Source organism: Pelodiscus sinensis, chromosome 1 (assembly GCF_049634645.1).
Source record: "Pelodiscus sinensis isolate JC-2024 chromosome 1, ASM4963464v1, whole genome shotgun sequence".
In the NCBI taxonomy this organism is placed as follows: domain Eukaryota; kingdom Metazoa; phylum Chordata; order Testudines; family Trionychidae; genus Pelodiscus; species Pelodiscus sinensis.
Window position 1 is genome coordinate 227385832 of NC_134711.1, and position 24334 is coordinate 227410165.

Genomic DNA, 24334 nt, shown 5'->3' on the forward strand with positions numbered 1-24334 from the left:
TGTGTAGATGCGTTATTTCAAAATAAGCTATTTCGAATTAACTATTTTGAAATTAGATATTTTAAAATAACTCTGTAGTGTAGACATACCCTAGGAAACTATTATAATTTACTATTTATATATAATACATATATATTATGTAAGGGCTTTCTGGTTGTTTAGGATTCAGATGTTAGTACTATAGAATGTACTTTTTGTATCATTCTAATAAATAAACTCTTGGAATTCTTGCATTCTTTCTTTTGTACAAACACTCTTTCTATGCTTTGAAATGTCCTTAGCCTCTGTGTGCCAGAATCTGGAGATGGATCACTTGATAATTACCTGTTCTGTTCATTCCCTCCAGGGCATCTGGCATTAGCCATGCTGGAAGTCAGGATACAGGGCTAGATGGACCTCTAGTCTGACCCTGCATGACTGTTCTTATGTCCTTCTATTCTAACAGGATTAACTGAACTTCATTTAATCATAAACAAAAGATATATGTACAGTTCCATACTAACTGTGTGATTTAGAACAAGAGCCAAAAATATCTTGCACCAACATCCTATGGTGTAAAATTCACAGCACTAAAAATAGAAACAAATAATTTTGTAACCTGAAAGATATTCTGTTTCTTCCCTCCCCTTTCCCCTTAAAACAGACCTTACAACTCTAATAGCAATCCAAGTAAATTATTGTCCTGTGTAATCTAAAAATTAGAAGGAAAATTAATTTCATCATCTCTCTCTCCTCAAAGCTATCTGTGGATGAGCCATTTATGAAACTAAAGCTATTAACTGGATGATGAAGGAATCCTGCCAAGAACAGACATGACTGCTCCTGTGGGACCTCCAAATACTATTAATACTTTTTTCAGTAAATTAATCCCTCTTCTTTGATGTAGAATACTGATGGAAAATTGTTTGCCTTACACTGAGAGCAGAACTCGAGCTAGCTTTATAGTCCTTAGTGAAAGAGATGGTGCCAGGCTAGGATTGCTTTAGGAGTTCACTGCTATGAGAATTTTTGACAAAGGCAATTCTTTCTTGTGGATAGATTAATAGGTGCAGGTTCCTTACCATAAAAATGCCTTATAACACAGGTTCTCCAAAGGTCTGTCATATCACAAACACACAGTTCCAATCTGAACAGCTAGAAGCAGCCATCATCTGTCTTATTTATAGACCTTCCTTACCAAAAATAACACAATCCACACTGCCTCCAAAACCATTGTCAGCAGCTGTTGCAATATCATTCTTTCCTGAAAAGAAAATGTAGGTAGAGGATTTTAAAGGCACAGAGGGTGGTTAGGTATCCAACTCCCATTGAAAGTCATGCCACAGCCTCGGGTGGAGCTGCATGAATGGCAGTGTAATGGAGAGAAATTTGAAGAAAAATGCTGATGTATACACAGTAATTTAGATCCTGTAGATGCTGCCAACATCCACTCACTGCTGGGTGAGTGAAAGGCACCCAACTTGAAATAACTTCATTCTTCTGGTTCGGAGGAAGGATTAGAATTCACATCTCCTACCTTCCAAGTGAGAGCCTTAGTCACAAGGCAACAGTCATTCTCTCTTGGGCCCTGTGAAGATTTATGTATTTACAACAAGTAGAGCCATCTCAGCATGAGAAATTGGGTGAATTGGCCTGGTCTTTAGAACACTCACCTGATATGGGAGCAAAGTGAGTTTAAGTTGCTGTTCCAGAGTGGGGATTCAGACCTGGGTCTCCCGCATGCCAGGAAGTGCCCTAGCCACTATTTTGAAATAAGCAGGAGCTGTTATTTGGAAATAACAAGCCCATTAGTTCAAAATAACAAGTTTAGTAGTAAACAACGAGAAGTCCTGTGGCACCTTATAGACAAAGTGGGTCATTGCCCACAAAAGCTTATGCTCCAATAAATCCATTAGTCTATAAGGTGCCACAGGGCTTCTTGTTGTTTATGCAGATTCAGACTTATACGGCTACCCCTCTGAAGCTTAATAGGGTATGTCTACACTGCCACCCTAGTTCGAACTAGGGTGGCTAATGTAGGCATTTGAACTTGCAAATGAAGCCCAGGATTTAAATATCCCGGGCTTCATTTGTATGTTCCCGGGCGGGCGTCATTTTTAAATACCCGTAGTTCGAACTACCTGCCCATGGCTACATGCGGCATGGACTAGGTAGTTCGAATTAAAGCTCCTAATTCAAACTACCATTTTTCCTCCTGCAAGGAGATTTAATGGTAGTTCGAACTAGGAGCTTTAATTCGAACTACCTAGACCGTGCCGTGTGTAGCCATGGGCAGGTAGTTCGAACTACGGGGCATTTAAAAATGGTGGCACCTGGGAACATGCAAATGAAGCCTGGGATATTTAAATCCTGGGCTTCATTTGCAAGTTTGAATGCCTACATTAGCCACCCTTGTTCGAACTAGGGTGGCAGTGTAGACATACCGGTAGTGTGGATGCTTGCCTTATTTCGAAATAAGGGGCGTTATTTCAAAATAACTTCCCAGTGTAGACATGTCCAAAGTGGGCATCTCATACTTATTTCCTGAGGTTCCTTGTACTCACTCATGCATCATGAAGTGCCATTCTGAGGAGCTACTCTTTATTTTATCTTTGGGGTTTGGACAAAGCAAGCCAGGCTTTGCTCTAACTATGGGCTGAAAAAAAAACAGGAAAAGAATTTCTCGTCCACTGGCTCCTGTTTGACCTTCAAAAAGGCAGGACTGTTGAAGACCCTATTTGTGGTATTAGACAGCAATCCAACCTTCCTCCTCCATCTGTAGAACACTTATGTGACATTAGCTGTTATTTGCCCTCCCTGCACGGAGCGTAATATCACAGACTTCTTTCTGCAGTTGAAATAATTCAGGAACATTGTTTTCTGATGATACGGGATGATGGAAATGCTGCTAAAAGGCATCTCATAGGCCAAAAAGAGACATTGAAAAAGCTACTAGGAATTAAATCTACTTGCTGAGACATTCTATGAATTTTGCACAATGCCTAACTCCCTTCGAGGATGGAGTGTGTATGGCTGCTACTAAAATGTAAACAGTTCAGTTTTATTTAGGCTTATCCAAACAATACTGCAATTGAATTATTCCATTTCACTTTTTCCAGACACTAAAATGCCACATGGTATGATGGATACAGCACCTAGCTTGGATTTAGAAGACTGGTTAAGCCACTGACCTACTGTGTGATCTAAAATCACTTAAGCAACTTAGGAGTATTATTATTATCATTATTATTTATTATTTTATTATTATGTTATGATTATTTTATTAAGACACAGGCATTTCGAGGCCAATAATCATTAGGACTTAGGCATCTAAATACTTTTTAAAATCTGTCTTCTAAGTATATAAGTCCGTTGAATGTGTGACTTAAGCTCCTAAGTCACTTAAACACTTTTGAAATTACCCTTTGCGTCTCGGTTTTCCTTCCCATCCATATCTATTTAGATAATAATAGTGCCTGCTCCCAAAGAATTACACACAATAGGACTTGAATCTCAGATAGGACCTTTAGCAGGGAATACTGTAATATAAATATTAATGACTAGCAGAAATACCTGGCTTCACCCAGGGAAAATATAGTAAAAGGTGTGATGAATGAACTACATCTATAACATGAACATAGCATATTGTATTGGAAATACTTTTCTCTTATATATTACTTTAAGAAAATAACATAGCTAGTGATGTGCTTATAAAACAACAAACCCATAGGGTCTCTTTTCTCAATCCCCACAAATCAGGAAGGCCCATCTTCCCTTAAAGACTCTATGCAAACCAATGCCTGCAGCCTCCTTGCCAGAAGCCCTGAGAAATGGAGGGGATGTCTCCTGGGCTCCACAACAGCAGCAAATCACTGCTCCCCAAGTAGCCACTCCCCGAGTGTCTTCAGTGCACGCTCCATGGGGCAACCTGCATGGACTTCCTAGCGGCAGCTGGACCCGTTGCATTGATCAGACAAGGTGAAACATCTTCAGACCAGGTGCAATGAGTGATATCTAGATGATCAGAGCATGCAGCACGTAAACGTACCTGTTCTAATGAGAATAGGCTGTTCTGAGTGTATCGTGTCCTCCTCAGGCTCCACGGTGCTCTAAACCTTGTCCTCCTACCCACCTCCTCTTTGTACTGTGAGATGAATCCTTCGAAGTGCACAATGCACTTACTGATAACACACACAGCCCTGCCAGGAGAACGCATGCAACCCAAAGGAGGGCAAGTGGTGGGAGGGCTCCTTTGGGTGTGGGGGGAGGGAAGCAACTTTAATTTCCAGAAGGGGTTCAGTTGGAGCCCTGCTGTGGGATGATGTTGAGAGGCTGTAACAGCTGGAGGCTTCTCCCAGCCACAATTAGCAAGGCTAGACCCCAGCCAGCATCAGCCACATGTGGGTCTGTCCTGAAGACCTGCTGGTGCCGTAGTATAGGGGAGGTTGCTGATTCTCTGCCCCACTGCAGCCTCTTCCCCATGGGCTTTCCCTTGATGGTGCTGCAGGTGCCACATGCTTTATCCTCTAGGATCTCGTAGTTGCAGTTTATGTGACAGGCTTAACAGAGGAGTCCAGCAAACGCCTATGATCAGGTGCTACTAAAAGGTAATTATCAGTGGGCCCAATTGGGGTTTGGGGGAACTGATTTAAAGACATAAACAAACCAGTGATTGAAGTTAGAAAATCAGTAGTAGCCGTTCCAAATTTGGTGTTTCTAGCTCTTACTCTTTCAGAGATCTTCCATTTTGGAGATCTTTTGGAATTTTCAGTGGGATTAATTGGAGCTCTGGGGAAACTGAGGGACCGATTTTGAGATATAACCAATCCAGTTATTTAAGTTAGGAAATCAGTACTATCCATGCAAAATTTGGTGTTTCTAGATCTTGCCGTTTCAAAGACCTTTCAGAATTATCAGTGGAGCCCAATTGGGGCTCTGGGAGAACCGGGGGAAGTGAGTTTGAGATATAACCAATCCAATTATTTAAGTTAGGCAATCAGTAGTATCCATGCAAAATTTGGTTTTTCTGGCTCTCACTGTTTTGGAGATCTTTTGGGACAAATACACACACACACACACACGCACACACACACATACAAACAAACAAACACACAGACAAACAAACAAACAAACAAACTTTCAGAAATATTTATAAGAAGACTAGAAGATTTACCCAGCATTGCTCCTGTCCTTAACTCAAATAAGTTTTGTTTTTCTTCATTTAAGGCATTGCTCTGGGGTGAGGCTGGGGATGACAGGTTCAGTATTCAGGCTGCTCTGGTGAGAGAGGACAACCACAGCTCTCTATCACTGCAACAGCTTTGAGCCAGGTGAGAAGCACCTGGCCATGGCTCCTGTAGCTGCAGTGGGCACAACCAGGAGAGGAATGAATGTCCCCAAGCTGGGGGACAGACAAATGTATAGATGAACAGACACACAAACAGAAAAAATATGAAACATACAATAGATAGCTGTCCTTTTCTCCACCCCTGGCACCTGTTGGCTAATGGGATTAAAACAGTCCTGGTCCCCATTTCTGGTCCCTCGCAGCCACCTTGTGACCATTGTACAATATAACTCTTCCTCCTAGTAGACCCCTCCCTTTCCATTTTATGAGAAACAGTCAAATTCCAGGCACAACCAAACCCTGACCTTGCTTTAATTTAGAAGTGGAAGCTGTATACCAAATTGTTGGCCCTAGCTTTTACTGTTTATGAGGAATTCTTGAACAAATGGATTCACAGATGGACAGACAGATAGACAGAAAGGCATTTGTAAAATATATAATAAAATGATGCCCTATGTTTGAAAATATCAGATCCCGTTTAATCAATTTTTCCACTTGTAGAAGCAGGAAAATATAAAAAGGTAGTAAAACTAGGCTGTTTATTATGGGTAATACTTATTTCAGATGTAACCACCTTGACTTGGTTAGCAAATAGATTCTGACCCAATACCGGCTTTCTTCTAATGAATTTGAATATGTGGTCACATTTTTAACTTATTGGTTATTCACAGACTTATTTGCTTCAGCTACTTACTGCTCAAAACATTCTCTGCTTGATCTCCCAAGCACATGGTGTTGCTTCTGCTCCCTGACTGGAGGACTGAACCACTCAAACAAAAGAAATGTTATAGGAAAGAACACTCAGGCATGAATCTGTGCAATGAATAAACACTTATGCTAGCATGATGATTTTACCTTGCAGCTATCTGAACACTCACAGCAAATGAATGGCCACATATTATTGACCTAAAGTCTGCACCTGTTGCCATGAAAATACTTGAAAATTAGTTTTGTTAGAGCAGCTTTATAAAAAATACCATTTTCTATGTTCTCAATGACTTGCTTCTTTAGAAATAAGGCAGTACAATGTCTCCTCTACATCAAGGCTGATTATTCTGATTTTGTACCAGTGTGGAACTGCTGATTTTAGAAGGCAGCTCTTCACTCTGTCATTCCACTGACACATTTTTTTAATAACAGAACTTTTCTGGAGTCCATATTTCTCTCTCTTTCTCACTCTCTCCACTGCTGCCCAACAGCCCTTGGGACTACTATAGGGCTATGACCTGTCTGCTGGTGCTGGCAACTGATCCACCAACATTTCTAGTTACATCTTGACTTCTGATCCTCTGCTTTTTGCTAGCGGAAGTGTTGAGAGTTCTTATTTTGCATGAGGATCTCAGTACAGATTGTGAAAATCAAAACATGGAACATACACAGTTGTGACATTAAAGCATTCCAGTACACAGAGCCACATTACAAGGTTGTGACTCTAAAGTAAAGGATCATTCTGATTCCTACATGATACAAAGTGCCAATATTTTGGGGGAAAGAAGCAGTATACGAAAGCGCTGCAAACAATTTTCATTTGAATTTTGGGATTTAACATGCAAAGCAGACTTAATTTTGAACTTCTTATAGTTTAAAAATAATTGTACTCATGGAAATCATCACATTCAGTGGCAAAATTTCATATTCAGACCCCGTTTCCTACTGCCCTTTTCCTTACTACAGCCTGGTGTTGTGCACACAGCTGGCCTGCACTAAGATATCCTGTGACTTCAACCGTCCCTTATCACATGTTTGTCTCCCTCAACCCTCGCCCCCCACTTCATCTTGTCTTTCAGTTTGTATGCTCTTTGTGGCAGGGACTCTTCCTTTGTTATATATTTGTGCAGTGTAGTACAGTGGGTCCCAACCAGATCAAGGCTGAAAATAAGTAATAAACCCCTTTACCTTGATTTCACAATCTTTTTTGAGGTATGGACATGGCAGACATTGTTCTAGATTAGTGACATGCAAAAGTGCCTCCCCACAATCAGAATCCTGTGCACTTTTCAATCTGATCCTACTAAAACCCACACAACATATTTTTCTGCAAATATTAATTACCTGGCTATCAGCTGCATGGAGACATCTCTAAATTAAAAAGCAGTCTTGAGGCAAAACTTGGCAGAGAAACATATGTGCATTCTATATCCTCTGATACTGTTCTCTGAAGTTTTCTTAATGGCAGGAATAGGTTAGTTGGGTTAAAATAAGTGCAAATTACAGCACTTTCACATTCTCTTTGGACATGGAAAGTTCAGCTAGCTGAAGGTACAGGTTTAGTATTGCATTCCAGCCAGAGACCATATTGCACATCTGGTTATATTTTTAATACAGTCTCAGCTTCGTTGTGCCGTGTTCCCAGAGTGTTGCAGGGTAGAATGGTCTGATGTGAAAAAGGAACTTCGGCAAAATGCATCCTCCATTTAAATATAAACTAGAACCTTTAATAGGCTGTGAGCCTGGTACAGGCCTCCTGGGATGAAGGAATATCATCCACAACCTCACCTTTACAAAGCTTAATGTATCAGGCATCCAGGTCTGTCTGGTGAGTGTAGCAGACATAGTGCTGTGATAGTCTTCCTGTGTTAGCTCCTGTAAAAGCCACATTTCTCAGCAGTGCCAGTTAGTCTCATACACATTGAGCATCACTTTTCACTCTCTCTAATCCCATCTATTTGACTTTGTAGGCGTGTAAGTTGTTAATGCACTGCAGTTGTAGGAGAGCAGGAGAGTTTAGCACCACTAGCATTCTCCATCAATATTGGTCATAAATACTTTATTAAAATTCCTGCTTTTTCTACATGCATTTGTCAACCAGAAACTGGCAGCAATACAAATGGAGATTATTGAAATTTGGTTCCCTAAAGCAGCCATTAAATCACTTAATTTTTTTCCACTAGACAAACGCTGCTCGTGTAAGTTTTTAATTGCCTAGATTGTCAGTTTTTGACATCTTAATCTCTCCTGATGAGCTTGGCATCTTAAAAGAGCAGAGCCTGCATACTGAATTGTACCTCACAAACAGCAACAGTGGGCTGCAGCTGGAATCCAGTTTACATGAATGCTACATGTCTACCATATTTCCTGGCCCTGATTCCATCCACCCCATTTTTATAAAGCTGTAATTACATTTATTTCACTGGGGCTGTTTTTTGGTTATATCTGTTGATTCGAGAATCAGAATTTGTCCATTCTTAAAGAATTCCTAAAACAGGAGATCAATTTTCAACCAATCAAAATATGCCTTTGAGCCAAATATTAGTGGGCTAAATCCTGCACTGGTATAAATAAGCACCACTGAAGTTAGTTTATGGCAGGGGTAGGCAATAATTTCTGGTGGAGGGCCACTCCAAGAAATTGGTCAAGGGCCGCACTTTTCTGTGAAGGATTTGCAGGATCTAGGATGCAGATTGGGCACAGAAGGGCACATGGGGTAAGAGACTGGGGGCAGGAGATGGTGTGAGGTCTGAGAGGAAGTTTGGGTATAAGAAGAGGTTGTGACCTGGGTCAGGGGATAGGGGTATAGGGTCAGGGAGGTGGTATGGGTGCAGGAGATTATTCTGGCCCAGGAGAAGGGCACTAGGAGAAGGTACAGACTATAGAGGGTGTGGGTGGTGACTTGGGGCAGGCGTATGGGGTGCAGAGTCTGGGAGGATGTTTGGGAGCAGGAGAGGATTCTGGCCTGGGGGAGTGGTGTACAGAGTCTGGGAGGGAATCGTGACATGGAGCAGGGCATGCAGAGGGTTTGGATGGTGACCTGGGGGAGGGAGTTGGGATGCGGGAGGGGCTGGGGTGGCAGAGGCAGGCTCTGACTGGGAGGCACAAACCTAAGCCTGCAGCACCCCCAAGGCAGGCTGGGCTCCCTTGCCTGCTGCAGCCCCCAAATCACTTAAAACTGCAGCTGTTCCCGCCATGTGGCTCTCAGCACTGGAGGGGGAAGAGACTTGCACTGCACCCATCCTACAAGCCAATCTCTCAGCTCTTATTGGCTGGTTGTTTCCATCCAATAGGTGCTGAGAGATTGGCTGGGGTCAGTTCCTATTGGCTAGTTGTTTCTAGCCACTAGGAGCTGAGGGTTGGGCTGTGAGCAGGGAGATCACACAAAGCTTCTTCCCTCCCCACAGAGCAGAGAGACGTGGGGACTGAGCATTAAACTGTGCAGCTACATGCCTGAGGGTCCCGGTAGGGTGGTCCGTGGGTTGGATCTGGTGGCTTGGCATGCCGGATCCAGCCCCTGGGCCGTATTTGGCCCAGTCCTGGTTTATGCTGACACAATTGACTTTGCTGGTGTTATACTGATGGACACCAGTTCAGGAACAGGTCCATTGTTTTTATGCAGCTTCTATTCCTTAATATTTCATTAAGTATACACTCTTGAGATGTTCTCTACCTTGCACCTCAAATGCATTGTATATTTACTCTTTTTAGAGGAAGAATAATTAAAATCAACTGAATTAATATTTTCCAGAATACTGGATCAAAATAGGCATAATTCTACACTGTGTAGTGACAAGAAGACTATTCCATTGTACAAATGGTTGCAAAACAAACTTCTGAACCCCTAGAAATGGGAATATTATGAAGGTATGTGCTTACCATATGGGAAGTGATACAAATGGCCTTGTTGCCACCACAGGTTTCATAGAAAAAGCTGGAAAAGCACTTTTGGTGAATTTGAGCAGGCTACAATGGTGCCTATAAAAAGAAGGCAGATACAGTAGAGCTTAACACAGTGATCCTCCCATACTGAGAATAATTATCTGACAAAATGGGTGTTCATACCTCCAAAAAGGTGGTGCAATAAAAGTAAAGAGGTTTATTACTTATTTGCAGAAATGTCTAAAGGCCTTGACCAGGTTAGGGCCCACTGCACAAATATATAGCAAGGGAAGAGTCCCTGCCACAAAGAGCATACAAATTAGACATTGAATGTGTGGGTGTAAGACTTGGTCACCAAACATATGTTAGTGGTGAATATGAATTGGTTACATACAGCCTCTGTGTCACCCCTCCCCCCCTTTTATACATATAAAAGCGCTATAAAATTCAGAACTGCATTCAGGCCAGAAGTTCATTGTGGATAATATGTTTCTAAGAAAGGAAATGGGAACTCTTCTTAGCATATAACACTTGGATCCACTATTGCAAACAAAATAGCATCTAAGCATTTTCCAAAATTCCTATACGGAGGCGACTAAGAACATAAGAATGGCCATACTGTGTCAGACCAAAGGTCCATCCAGCTCAGTATCCTGTCTGCCGACAGTGGCCAATGCCAGGTGCCCCAGAGGGAGTGACCTTAACAAGTAATGATCAAGCCTTCTCTCTCCTGCCATCCATCTCCACCCTCTGACAAATGGAGGTTAGGGTATGTCTACACTACAAAGTTAATTCGAACTAACAGACGTTAGTTCTAATTAACTTTGATAGGAGCTACACACGCGAACCGCTAGTTCGAACTTAATTCGAACTAGCAGAGCACTTAATTCAAACTAGGTAAACCTCATTCTACGAGGACTAACGCCTAGTTCGAATTAAGTAGTTCGAATTAAGGGCCGTGTAGCCACTTAATTCGAACTAGTGGGAGGCTAGTCCTCCCCAGCTTTCCCTGGTGGCCACTCTGGGCACCACGAGGGAAACTCTTCTGTCCCCCCTCCTGGCCCTGGAGCCCTTAAAGGGGCACGGGCTGGCTACGGTGCCTGTGCCAGGTGCAAGCCTGCCAGCACCCAGCCAACAGACCCTGCACCTGGCACAGCTCGAGCCAGCTACCCGCTGCCACCCAGCCCTCCGCCTCTTCCCGGGACCAGGCTGGCGGCTCCCAGGAGCATGCCCGGGGCCGCAAGAGGCAGGCGCCCACCTGGTCTAGTACAGACATCGTGGACCTCATCCACAACCTCCGCACTAGGCACAGGAAAGTGGCCGTCTAGGACAGAATAGCTGCCAGCCTGGCCACCCAGGAGCAGGTGTGCATGAAAATCAAGGTGGTCCAGTGAGACCCCCGACCCTGAGCCCTGAGCTTAGAATGGCCGTACTGGGTCAGACCAAAGGTCCATCTAGCCCAGTAGCCAGTCTGCTGACAGTGGCCAACACTAGGGACCCTGGAGGGGATGGACCAAAACAATGACCAAGCCATTTGTCTCGTGCCATCCATCTCCAGCCTTCCACAAACAGAGGCCAGGGACACCATTTCCACCCCCTGGCTAATACCACTCCATGGACCCAACCTCCATGACTTTCTCTCACTTCTCTTTAAACTCTGTTATAGTCCTAGCCTTCACAGCCTCCTCTGGCAAGGAGTTCCACAGGTTGACTACACGCTGTGTGAAGAAGAACTTTCTTTTATTAGTTTTAAACCTGCTACCCATTAATTTCATTTGGTGTCCTCTAGTTCTTCTATTTAGGGAACTAATAAATAACTTTTCTTTATCAGCCCTCTCCACACCACTCATGCTTTTATAGACCTACATCATATCCCCCCTCAGTCTCCTCTTTTCTAAGCTGAAAAGTCCCAGTCTCTTTAGCCTCTCTTCATATGGGACCTGTTCCAAATCCCTGATTATTTTAGTTGCCCTCCCCTCTCCTGCCTTCTTTTCCCAGTCTCCCCGAGTTTTGTTCAATAAAGAGAGTTTCTATTTTTGAACGCACGTGTCCTTTATTTTGTACATCAGGAAGGGGGGCTAAGGAGGCGTAAGTGGAAGGAGGTGAGGCAGGAATGGGGTACGAGCCCCCGATGGGGAGGACTGGGCTGGCTCTGTGGGCTCCTCGGGGTGGAAGCTCTCCTGAAGCCCCCCGATTGATCCCCCCTCCGGATGGCAGCCTGCGGCAAGTGCAGCTAGGCTGATGGCCGAGTGCTGTGATGTGCCGAGTGTGGGCACTCAGGGCACTCCAAGCCAGGACTGCTTTGCAAGCGGGGAACCCCTGAGAACTGTCTGTCCGGGATGGGAATCGGGTCCCTTTAAGCACAGCCCTCGGCTAGTCTGAGACAGCAGCTCCACACTCTAAGTCCTAATCTGATGCCCTGCCGGCACTGCTTCCGGCCAGCCTTAACCTTGGTTCAGGGTCCACTCAATGTGGACATGCTAGTTCGAATTAGCAAAACGCTAATTCGAACTAGTTTTTAAGTCTGGATGCGCTAATTCGAATTAGCTTAGGTCGAATTAACTAATTCGAACTAAGTTAGTTCGAATTAGCGCTGTAGTGTAGACATACCCTTAGGGTGTAACTAATGCCAGTGATCAACCAGATTCATTACTGATAGTCTATCAATGGCAGTCTTTTACTCACAAAAGCTGAGGCCTTTTAGTGGGGCGGCGCAATACATAAGCTGGCACTCTTCATGCTGAGCTGTTTGGGTGCATAGTTAGATTCAGTCGCCAGGGCAGTAAGACTGGACCCTTTGACTTTTGCATTCTCTCTACAATAAATTACAAGTGCAAGACAAAACTGAAGAAAAAATATACAAAACATCTTGACTCAGCTGCTGATGATTCAAGCTGATGTAAAACAACAAGGGAGGGTTTCTCCCTTATCTTGCTCCTGCCATGGTATAAAGCTGCATCTCCATTAAGGGGCCAGAAATACTCCATGAATAGACCAGGGAGAATTTCTCCAGCACAGGCATTGGATCGTGTTGCCATAAGTGGCATCACTGTAGACCCCTTCACAAGCTTGTGGGACAGGGGTTTTACTGGAGACAGGGACATGAGTGGAAAGAGACAGGACCGGGGCCATGCGAGGGGGTCGGAGGAGTGATAGCACATACTGCTATAGGGATTCTGGGCTGCTCTCAGGTGTACCAGTGGCAGCGCTGCAGTCACCTGAGAAGCACAAGGATGCAGCATTGGCTTAAAGCCACTTTTGCCTTCTTTCCCTCTTCCTTACTCTTGTGCCTCCAGTCTCACTCTGCAGGTATAATGTTTTTTAACTCCCTTTGTTTTCTGTTTATACTGATTTTTACAAAAAAAAACCTTGATTTTACAAAAAGTGTTATTCAGTTTGTTCTGATTGTCATCCTACTTAAAATACATACACCATAATGTGCCCCTGTATAAAACTATGGTACGCCCACATCTTGAATACTGTGTACAGATGTGGTCTCCTCACCTCAAAAAAGATATTTTGGCCTTGGAAAGGGTTCAGAAAAGGGCAACTAAAATGATTAGGGGTTTCGAATGGGTCCCCTATGAGGAGAGGTTAAAGCGACTGGGACTTTTCAGTTTAGAAAAGAGGAGACTGAGGGGGGATATGATAGAGGTCTATAAAATCATGAGTGGTGTGGAGAGGGCTGATAAAGAAAAGTTATTTATTAGTTCTCTAAATAGAAGAACTAGAGGACACCAAATGAAATTAATGGGTAGCAGGTTTAAAACTAATAAAAGAAAGTTCTTCTTCACACAGCGTGTAGTCAACCTGTGGAACTCCTTGCCAGAGGAGGCTGTGAAGGCTAGGACTATAACAGAGTTTAAAGAGAAGCTAGATAATTTCATGGAGGTTAGGTCCATAAAAGGCTATTAGCCAGGGGATAAAATGGTGTCCTTGGCCTCTGTTTGTCAGAGGCTGGAGAGGGATGGCAGGAGACAAATTGCTTGATCATTGTCTTCGGTCCACCCTCTCTGGGGCACCTGGGGCTGGCCACTGTCAGCAGACAGGATACTGGGTTAGAAGGACCTTTGGTCTGACCCAGTACGGCCATTCTTATGTTCTTATGTTCTTATGCTTAATTAGCAAAGTACAATACAATGCATGAGTTGTATGAGTTACAATAATACGTTTGTCTTGGTATATATGCAAAGCTGCCTGTTGAGGTAAGGCTGTGTATGAGTCTATCTGGAAAATACACACAATAAACAAACAAGCATGCTCTATAGTGCATGTGCATTTGAATGTACAGATGAAAGTCACACTCTCCACACAGATGTAGGTTTAAAGATTTGGCACACTACAGTGGGAAGAAGATGAAAATCTGTATCAGAATATGTTTCAGGACATAAGTTAGTATTTGAAAGTTAAAAAAAACAGGAGAAAATGAAGTTGAGTGTATGCACTGCAAATAGTGTGGCCCAGTTATGAAACGCTAATCAAGTCTACAACAGTAAACTGCTTATTCAAATGAAAAGTTTTATTCAAGACCTATTGCAATAGTGGCATTGTGTTTTGAGTTATCTTTTAGTTCTGCAGCAAAACCACATTGATGAACAGAATTCAAGCATTAATCTACTGATTACTTTATCCTCTGTCTTTCCTTACACCAAAATAAACCCCGATATTTACCCAGAAAATATATGAATAGGTTTTTGCATTTATTTTCACTTGTTTTTGTTGTTGTGGTAATAAACACTGAAAAATTCTTGGGAAAATAAATAAAATAAAAACTGAAAATTAAGGGCCCTAAATATTTATTATAGCGCTAACGTGCTTGATTTCCTTTCTCCCGCCTCCTGCATATTTTAAAAATTTGACCTAATTTATTATTACATTAAATTTCTTTTGAACTGCTCATGAACTGGAGAAAATAAGAAACCAAATTAATGGAATGTTAAATTGTGACTTTAACAGGAAGAATTCAACATGGCTAGAAATGACAACATGGTATCAGACTCTCAGCCAGTCAGCTACCAAAGAACCTATCTCTAGAAGAATGAAGAAGAAAGATACAAGGGACATACTGTGATGGACCGGGCCATGTCTGGGCACAACTGAGGGCGTCCGCTCAGGGCGAATTGCTCAACTTTGGGGCTCCTTACAGTCCCCAGACTGGTGACCTCTCCAAACAGGCCACAAACCAGTCCCACAGAGTGCTTCAGCTGCCTGCCTGAAGCCTCACGAGCAAAACCCCTCCGACACCCCAGCAATATTCATGCCCCAGATGGTCCCGGGCCTATACACAGGTGGGAAGAGGGGGGTCCTAGCACCCAATCCCACCTACCCCGAACAAGTTCTGTCCGGTCCCAAGAAACCAGCCACAGATTCCTGGTCAATTTACCCTCTGGATCTTACCCACAAATCACGCTGGGCCAATCCTTTAGAATCTATATCTAAAGGTTTATTATCACAAGCAAGAAAAGTATGAGAGTAAGATTGTTAAAGAATAGTATGTTACATGCATCGAATTTCCCAGTCTTCGATGCAGGCTCTAGCAGAGATGTTACAGCTGCTGGTTTAAAAGTTCTTGTTGCACATCCTAGCATCAGGATGGGTTCACAGGTCTTCCGGGCTTTTCGATCCCTGCAATGCTGCCTCTGGGATGAAGTGCTGAGCTGAGAACCAAATGGCATCGACCACATGGCCTCTTTATACCTCCTTCCTGGCCTCTTCTAGTATGTAGCAGGTCACCTGGACAGAGGCCAATCTCTGTGTTCCCTGCTGGCTGCTCTCAGGTGACAGCCCCCATTCTTTAGGTGTGTCCTTGGCCCATTGAGAGCCATTGTCCCACAGGGCCTCGGTAATTAGCATGTCCACAGGCCCGGCCCTTTACCACATGCAGGGAAATCCTCAGTGTCCATACAAGTACATGCTAATAATTGCACACACAGACATTATACAAACACATGAACAGCGTACATAGGATTATCAGATAATAAGCTTCTATTCAATACCTCACATGGCCCCCTTCTGTACCATTTTTGGGGCCAACACCCCCACCTATGGGTGCTTCAGTGATCTGGCTGCTCCCCTCAAGATCCAGCAACGTGACACATACTTGTTAGTCTGGAGAAAATGCCTTAAAGAGCTCAATCTGTTTAGCATATAAAAAAAGATTGACAAGTGACTTGATTACGTATAAGTGCATAGATTGGGAGAAAATGACAGGTATTAAGAGCTCTTTAATCTTGCAGAGAAAGGCATAGCAAGTACCAAGGGCTGGAAGCTGAAGCCAGACAAATTCAAATTATAAATAAGGCATAATATTTATGTTGATTAACCACTGGAACACACTACCAATGGAAGTGGTGGATTCTCCATCTCCTTCTTAGTTTGAATTCATCAAGATTCATAGATTGTTAGTCTTAGACTATGAATTTTGGCATTTTCAAATGGAGATTGTGTGCCCTTTTGGAAGTTATCCTTTAGTCTCATACAAGTTCTTGGGCTCTCTAAAGGGATAACTGGATGAAATATATTGAGGTGCGATATGCAGAAAGTCAGACTAGGTAATCTCATCTATTGGTCCCATCTGGCCTTAAATGCTATGCATCATCACTCTTTACCCACGGTGGTAGAGTAAAGTCATGAACATTTAAATGCCGAAGGCTGACAAATATAACTTCAGTTTCATCTAGAAACTTCTGTGGAAAATAAAAACGAGGTAATTTTTATAAGTAAAAAACTCACAAAAGTAAAAACTTGCACAACGTATCTGCACAATTATAGAGAAAAAGAGGCAAGAAAAATTGCATGTATGATATGTGTAAGAAATCTGGAAAATGTCTATAATATTTACTATCATGTATGAGACTGTAAAAGGGAGACAAGATGGATAAAACCATGGTATAAATAAAAACATTTCCTCAGACACTGTAGTCATGTTTTTAGCTATGAAGAGGGTCCCTCAGCCTCAGCTTTGGCAATGAGGAAGTTTGCTGTACGCTAAGAAGAGAAAGACACTGAGCTCTTAAAAAATTCCAGCAGCAGAGAAGGAAAGGGGGTTGGGGGCGGGAATATCAGCAAGCCAAGAGGCTGACACCCAGAGACTAAGGCAGGGGTGGGCAAATACTGGCCTATGAGCCAGATCCGATCTGCCAGAGTTAACTGCTGACAGGCTCCCACACTGCCATCGTTTCCTGCACCTCCACAGATATCACAGCTCCCATTGTCCACAGATCACCATTCCCAGACAATGGGATCTGCAATCACCTGTATCTGCAGAGTTGCAGGTAAATATAGTGTCAGCAGCCCACCGGGGCAGCCATTTTGTTGCCCACCCACGGACTAAGGGCTAGTCTATGCTAGCAAAACCCACTTGGACCTGCTAAGTAACACAGTTGGCAACAAGGTTGGGTGTAATCCAGAAACTCAGAGAGTGGCTGAATCATAGGATCCCACACAAAGGAGAAGGGCAGGCATGGGCCTGCCACTTGAAAGGATGTGCTCAGGGGGCCTGCCCAGAGACCGTGACAGAGGATAGATCATGGCTCACAGCAGGCTCAGAAGTAAAAATTTGCTCTTGACTTTGACTCTTCATGGGGTATTATGCAAGTGAATATTAAGAAGACAAAGATTATTTAGAAAGATTAATATATTCATTGTAATGACTGAACAAGCTATAATTTAAGGAACAAAAAAGGCTCCGGATTTTGTGTGACTTTTTAAAATATCATTGAAATGAAAAGTTAAAGAAGCTGGGATTGTTCTGCACTTTAATACAAAATTATCATTCTTTTTTTGGGGAAAAGAGCCCTCTGTGGTTGTCAGCTAACATCATCAGGTGCCACTCAGAGCCTGTCAGATAACAATATGTGAACTTCTTGTTATTCACATGATCTCATTGCTTGTAAGACTCTGCCAGGTCCATTACTCGCCCTGCAAATGATTTGGGTTAGGATGGGGTGGGAGTTGCTAACATGGAAATACTGCATTTTGGGGAAGTGGATTAATGTCCATTTAAATGCAAAAATGAATGTTGGCAATGACTTCAACAGCACTAAAAGTCCTTTAGTACATAACCAAAACTAGTACTAGGGATCATTCCAGCCAGCTTTCTGCATTTACAGACGTCTCTATGCACTGAAGAATTCTGTTTTTCATAAAAATAGGGAGCTGCCAGCACTGGGGAAGAGCAGAATTTGTCACATGAGGCAGAACATGTCCACAGTCCTCAAGCTGGGTTTTCAGCAGATAGCAGAAACCAATACGTTTGTCAGGAAAAGCAACATGCTGAGGAAATATTTCAGAGGGATAGTCTTTTTAACGTCTCACTCCATGTAGCTGCTATCAATACTGCATTTTGCTTACTACAGGGGAACAAAGATGTAGCAGCCCACTCCTTGCAACATTATACATTTTGTCTTTAGTTCATTGCCCGTCAGCTATCGACGTCTTTATCTCTGTAGCTTGTAATGACTGCTCAGACTACGAACAGCTCTCTGATTTCACTGCATATGCAGTTCATATGCTGTTTTTTAATGTGCTATTCAGAAACGTAGGAATTCTGCCCAACAAAATGAAGCCAAGAGTTCTCAGTGTGTGTTCCATATCCAGTTTGTATCACACTAGCTATGGCTATCTTACAAAATGTTCTGTCTGTTTAACAACATCAGAAACGTCACATACTTTAAACAAACATCTTGGTAGTATAAAAGTTTTCTTAGTTTTGCCTTTTGATTTCAGGGCTAAACCCAGACACTTTCCTCACTCACATTTGTTTCAGAAGATGTCTTTCATGAATAATGTCTTTGGGATCAAGTCCTTCATCTTTACAGCAATTTCCCTTTTGTTTCCTTCACGATGTGAGATTCTTCTGGGGAATTTGAAATAAACAAATCATTCGCTGCATTTGCAGTGACCAAATAAATCCCATCGCAACTTGTATGACCAATTCAACTTTTCACATTGAACTTTTATGTACAAACAAGGGTCAAGATTTTCACAACAGAGATCTTCTGGATCCTCAGGACTTCTGAAAATGAGGCCTCAGATATAAATGGATTTAGAAGACTAATTTTAGGCACCTGCTTTTGAAAATCTTGGTTCCAAGTTACCTCTGTTCCTCTGTTTTTGAGAATCTTGGTTCTAGTTACCTCTGCACTAGAAGACTTGCCCAGTGTTGCCTGGGTCCACTCTGGCTGGGAGTGCGTAAGCTTCCTACTGGCACTCGGGCATAGTGGGGGAGGGGTGGGCTGTGCAGGGTGTCCAGGCGTGGCTATGCTGGGTGGCCCTGCAGTGCTGGTGAGCAGCTGCCGGTGGATCCTGGGCAGGGGTGGGGAGCAGGGCTGTGCTGCACTGCCCTGGTGGTGCTCCAGGAGGGAGCAGAGCGATGGGTCTGGCAGGACTTTCCCCCCATCAGTCTGGTGCTAGGTCCAAGGGGAGGAGTTTTGTGTAATGGGACCACTTACTTGGGCCAGTGACAGGCAAGATACCAAGCTCCATCCCCAGCTGGCCAATCCCTTGATGGTGCGGCTGCCCCCAATGGTCACTCTGCAGTATAGCAGTCCCCTGCACTCACTGCCCCCAGTGGTTACTGTGAGTATTATTTCCCTCCACTCTTTGCACCATCCCTTTTCTTGTTATGGAAAACAATCAAATTCCAGACACATCCCATTTTCCTGGCACTACCGAACCCAGACTTTGCTTTAAATTAGGATTCGAGGAAACTGCATACCAAATTTGGTGGTTCTAGCTCTTATCCCTTAAGAGGAGTTCTTGAACAAACAGTTTCATGGACAGACACTTTCACAGACAAACAAATCTCTAAAATAGAGAGAGAGATTTATTTGTTTATTTAATGGAAATACTTTTTAGCAATCTCTCATTTCCAAAAGTCTTAGGAATGCAAATGAATGAGGATAGGGTGCATTGGTTACATAATATATATGACTCAGCTATTAAATCTAGCCTTAAAACAGCAGAGGGTATGAGGGTATATTCCTTTTAGGAGGCAAACTTAGTTTAAAAATCAAGTTGTATTGCTGCAGTTTGTGGAACAGAATAGGTTCTGTTCCATTTCAGACAAAATTTCTGGCAACTAATCTAAAAAAAGGATAGGAAATTGGACTATTTCTCAGGAAATAAACTATAGCCTTCTCCTTTTCTTAGTCATATGCATGTTTTAGGATTCTTTAGCACCAACAAGCATAAAATATTTTTACAAATGTCAATCTGTCAAATGTGCATTGCCAGTCAGGATGACCACGGTTGACGGTGCTGAAACAGGCACTGTGTAGCGAAGTTCCCAGATCTGTCTCAGTCCTACCAAACCACAGATCTCTGAGACAGCTCCATGGGAGGCATCAGGGAGTGTACCTGTTGGCACACTGATGGAGGGGTTTTGCCCATCTTGGTAACAGGGCTGAAGAACAGGCACTGCTGCTTTTGAATAAAATGAGTGATAGAAGAAAGGCCAGATTTTTGCAAGAGATTGACATTTGCAAAAGGGCAAGCCACTTTATGCTCAGACTTTGGTCCTGACAGCTAATGTGGACTACTTCTAGCAGCTCTATGTCTCCCTGTAACAGGGTCCCAGTTTCTGACACATATAACAAAACAGGTAGCATGCAGGTTTGATACCACCTAAACTTTGTCTCACAGCAAAGACATGTTTGCTTTCATGAGCAAGACACGGACTATAAGCTAGAGTCAGAGAGAATTGTTTATTTAACATCTGGTATGTTGCAAGAGTTAGATCTCTGCTTGCAGCCAAGACAGATTAACTCATTGATGCTCTCCATAGTATTTGACTCCACCTGCTCTGGGGGTTCTGATGGCCCAACACATAGGTTATGGTCCTTGGTTTTCTGCCATGAGGCATTCAACCTAACACCATAGGCAGCATCTTAAAGACTTTGGAGAGCAGGAATGAAATTTTCTGACTTCTCAAAAGCAAGGCAACATCTTCATCACAATCTTGGTCAATAAACCATTTTCTTGATTAACTTTGTTTCATATAATGTTCTGCTATCCAGCTGATAGTTTGACAGAATAGCAGAAATATCAGTCTGACCATAATCCTTTCACTGTTTCTTTGTATGAATGCTCATATTCATTAAGCATGCATCTATACAGCACCCTAAACTTGAAATAAGATACGCAATTTGCGCTATGCAAATTGCATATCTTATTTCGATTCTATTTTGAAATAGCTTATTTTGAAATTTGGCACAACACCAAATTTCAAAATAACATGTTATTTTGAGACATCCCTTAACTTTCGTGGAACGAGGGTTACAGGGATACCGAAGAGTACACTCATTATTTCGAAAAATATTTTGAAATAATGGCAGTTTATTAAGATGCGGGGTAGTTATTTTGGGATACCTAAAGTATCCTGAAATTGCTGTGCAGTGTAGATGTACACTTATTGACCAGATCACTAGCACTGCGATTCTTTCAAAAACTATGCATAGACTTAACTCTAAAGCATAGAGACTTGGTTGCAAAGAATCATAACTTGAGTTATATAATATAGTTGTCATGATTTGTCAATGCAGCAAGTGAAAATCTCAAAGGTTTATATCAGGCTTTGAAATTGCAAATTAAATCTTTCTATAGAAGTCTATTTTTCTTTTGACTGACAATTTAGTCATCATACAGCTATTGGGAATCTTTCCCCAGTGGGAATTTGACTAAATGAGAATAGGTCCTGAAACCCTTGTGAAAACTTCCTTTGAAAAATGCCAGTTTATAGAAAAGCCAGAACAACACTCCAAGATTGTGTTATTGGTTTTGATGTAACACACACAACTTTCGTTGTAATATTTTGCAAGACCTGTGGAGCAGAAAGTCTGTAAAGTGGTCAGTGACACACGGTCCTGACTCAAACCTCTACACACTTTGGTAATATCAATAATGAATATTAACAGAGCATTCCAAGCTTTTAAATAGATTCTCTCCATGGTGGCAATTTTTTTCATTATGTATTTTCAGTGGCATCACTCCATAATGGTGCTTGAGCAAAGTGTTAGGGATAAGTTCATGGTATCATATTATTTACTAGTTTCATATTTATCAGAGTTATTTTCTTAAATATTCTTTAAATCACAATAGAAAGATATTCCTTGGTTGTGATAGCTACATTTAAATATGGGGTCCATGATATCATGGGATGGTCTAGATGGTCCTGGGTCCTGCCATGAGGTCAGAGGACTGGACTCGATGACCTCTTGAAGTCCCTTCCAGTTGTAGTGTTCTATGATTCTATGACAAAGGAACTATGAGGAAGAGAGAATAAAGCTGTCCTTTTGTTGGATATTTTTGAAAAGTCTCACATGCAATAGGCAGAAATTGTCAGGGCGATGGAAGCCCCAGTCTTGGAAGATTTATGTAAATTTTCAGTCACTTCAGCTGGTTACATTCGTTGATGATACGGTATGTTATTTGGTCACATGCACTTCTGTATCTGATGCACTCATTACTCATCCAAATGATATCCCGGTGATCTTTTCAAGTTCTAAGGTAGCTGATGCTTAGTTTTCTCATTAATACCACATTCAATGTGATTCAAACTGCAGAAGTTGTACATCAAGCACAAGGTTATCTGACAAAGACTGAGTGGCTGGCCTGATGTCAAGGGGTAAAAAAATATCACACACTGTAATAAATGAATGCATATAAGTGTATCTATAGCTTTATCAACCTAAAGCCAAATTATAAACAATAGAATGTTGTTGCAAGTGGTGGAGGTACATACCTAGTTTTACTTCTTCCTGAGTTCAGGTTCCACTGCAAGCTAGGCATGATATTCCCAAACCCACTCCTACCTTCAGGCTCTTGGTCTGGCTTTTGCCACAGGCCAGTCCAATGATGCTAGCAGTGGTGATGGTGAGATCTGGGCCCAGTGTGGAGGTGGGCACAAAACCTGAGTGGTGCTGGGACCTCTTGTGCCATGTCAAATTTGGCCAACTGTGCGCAGTCACACCACCTCTTACTCAATTTGGTACAGCTACCTAAGGTCGCAACACCACTCAATGGGGTAGGTAGTGCCCCTGGTGTAAGCATAATGGGTAGTGGAATCACAACCAACATTCTTCCTCTCTAACAACTATATTGAATCAAACTTCTTACTTATGTCAATTGATATTTCCTCTTATTTGTTTAGATACATGGGGGAAGACTCTCTTTTGAATCTTAATTATCCATAGAAGTAGCGAGAAAAAATGGCTTTCAGTAATTTAAGTACTGGCTAAGTAATTATGGGATGTTACTTCTTAGCTTACAGACTCTTCTTAAAAAAACCCATCTCTGCAGAATCCTCTTCAGAGGTTACAAGTAATAGGACTTAGGGTGCTGGTCTAACCACCATTTCATCAGAGAGAGGTGATCTCATTAGTTCTGACACTTGGACTGTAATGGCTTTAAATAAATACCAGGTCTCAAATGTCTGGATATTGCTGTGTATTGTGTGGAGATGAATGCAGTAATGATATCTAGTATGGAACAGTTCAGGCTAAGAATGTGTTCACCACATGTAGCTGTTAGAGGAGAAGGGAATAAAAAGATGGAGAGGCACCACCTGATAAGAACCAGCAAGACAGGAGTTAATTATCTACCACATCTCCTAGGTGCTGGGGAAAAAGTATTCAATCAGGAGTCTGGAGAGAAGGGCCAAATGAGCCCACAGGAGGGAAAAAGCAGCCATGAAAACAGCTCTTCATTCAGAGAAAGAAGGCTTCTGAAGAGGTGACCAAAGAAGGCTAGATTATAGACTGAGCAAGGGCTTTCTCATTCTCCATTTATGTTGAAACCTTTGCTTCTTTCTTTTATAACCAGTGCATGTGAATGTTCATGAACAACTACCTAAAGAAAACCATGTTTCATGGTACTCTTGATGATGAAAAGCTGGCTTAATTATACAGTGTACCACATTCTTTCCCCTTTCACTGTTGCTTCATCTTCCCTGCAATTACTTCACAAAGATGTAGTTAGCTTTTTAATCTTGCTAAACTTTCTTGCTATTCTCTGAGATCCCTCCAGGTGTCAATATCTTTCTGACAATTTGGTTTTCAAATACAAAAAAAGGTTCCAGGTGTGATCGCACCAGTGCAAAATAAAGGACAACACTTTCATTCTTTCTTGGCACTGCATAGCCAAATCAAAACCTTACGTTGGCCTGTTACCCCCTCCGATTCTATTATAGTCTTCTATATAAGTTTTTGTCCAGTCACCTTTAGATTTTTTGGCATTACCACTCTCTAGTTCTCTCTTTTTCTTTCTCTCTTTTTTTATTTAATATGTATTTCAATACTGTTATAATGCTCATTATGTTTTATAGTTAAATTTCAAAGTGCCTGAGTTAGAGAGGGGAGGGAAGATTAATTTTCCTTCGGTATTGTGTTATTCAAAGTACCTTTAATCATCATGTGTCAT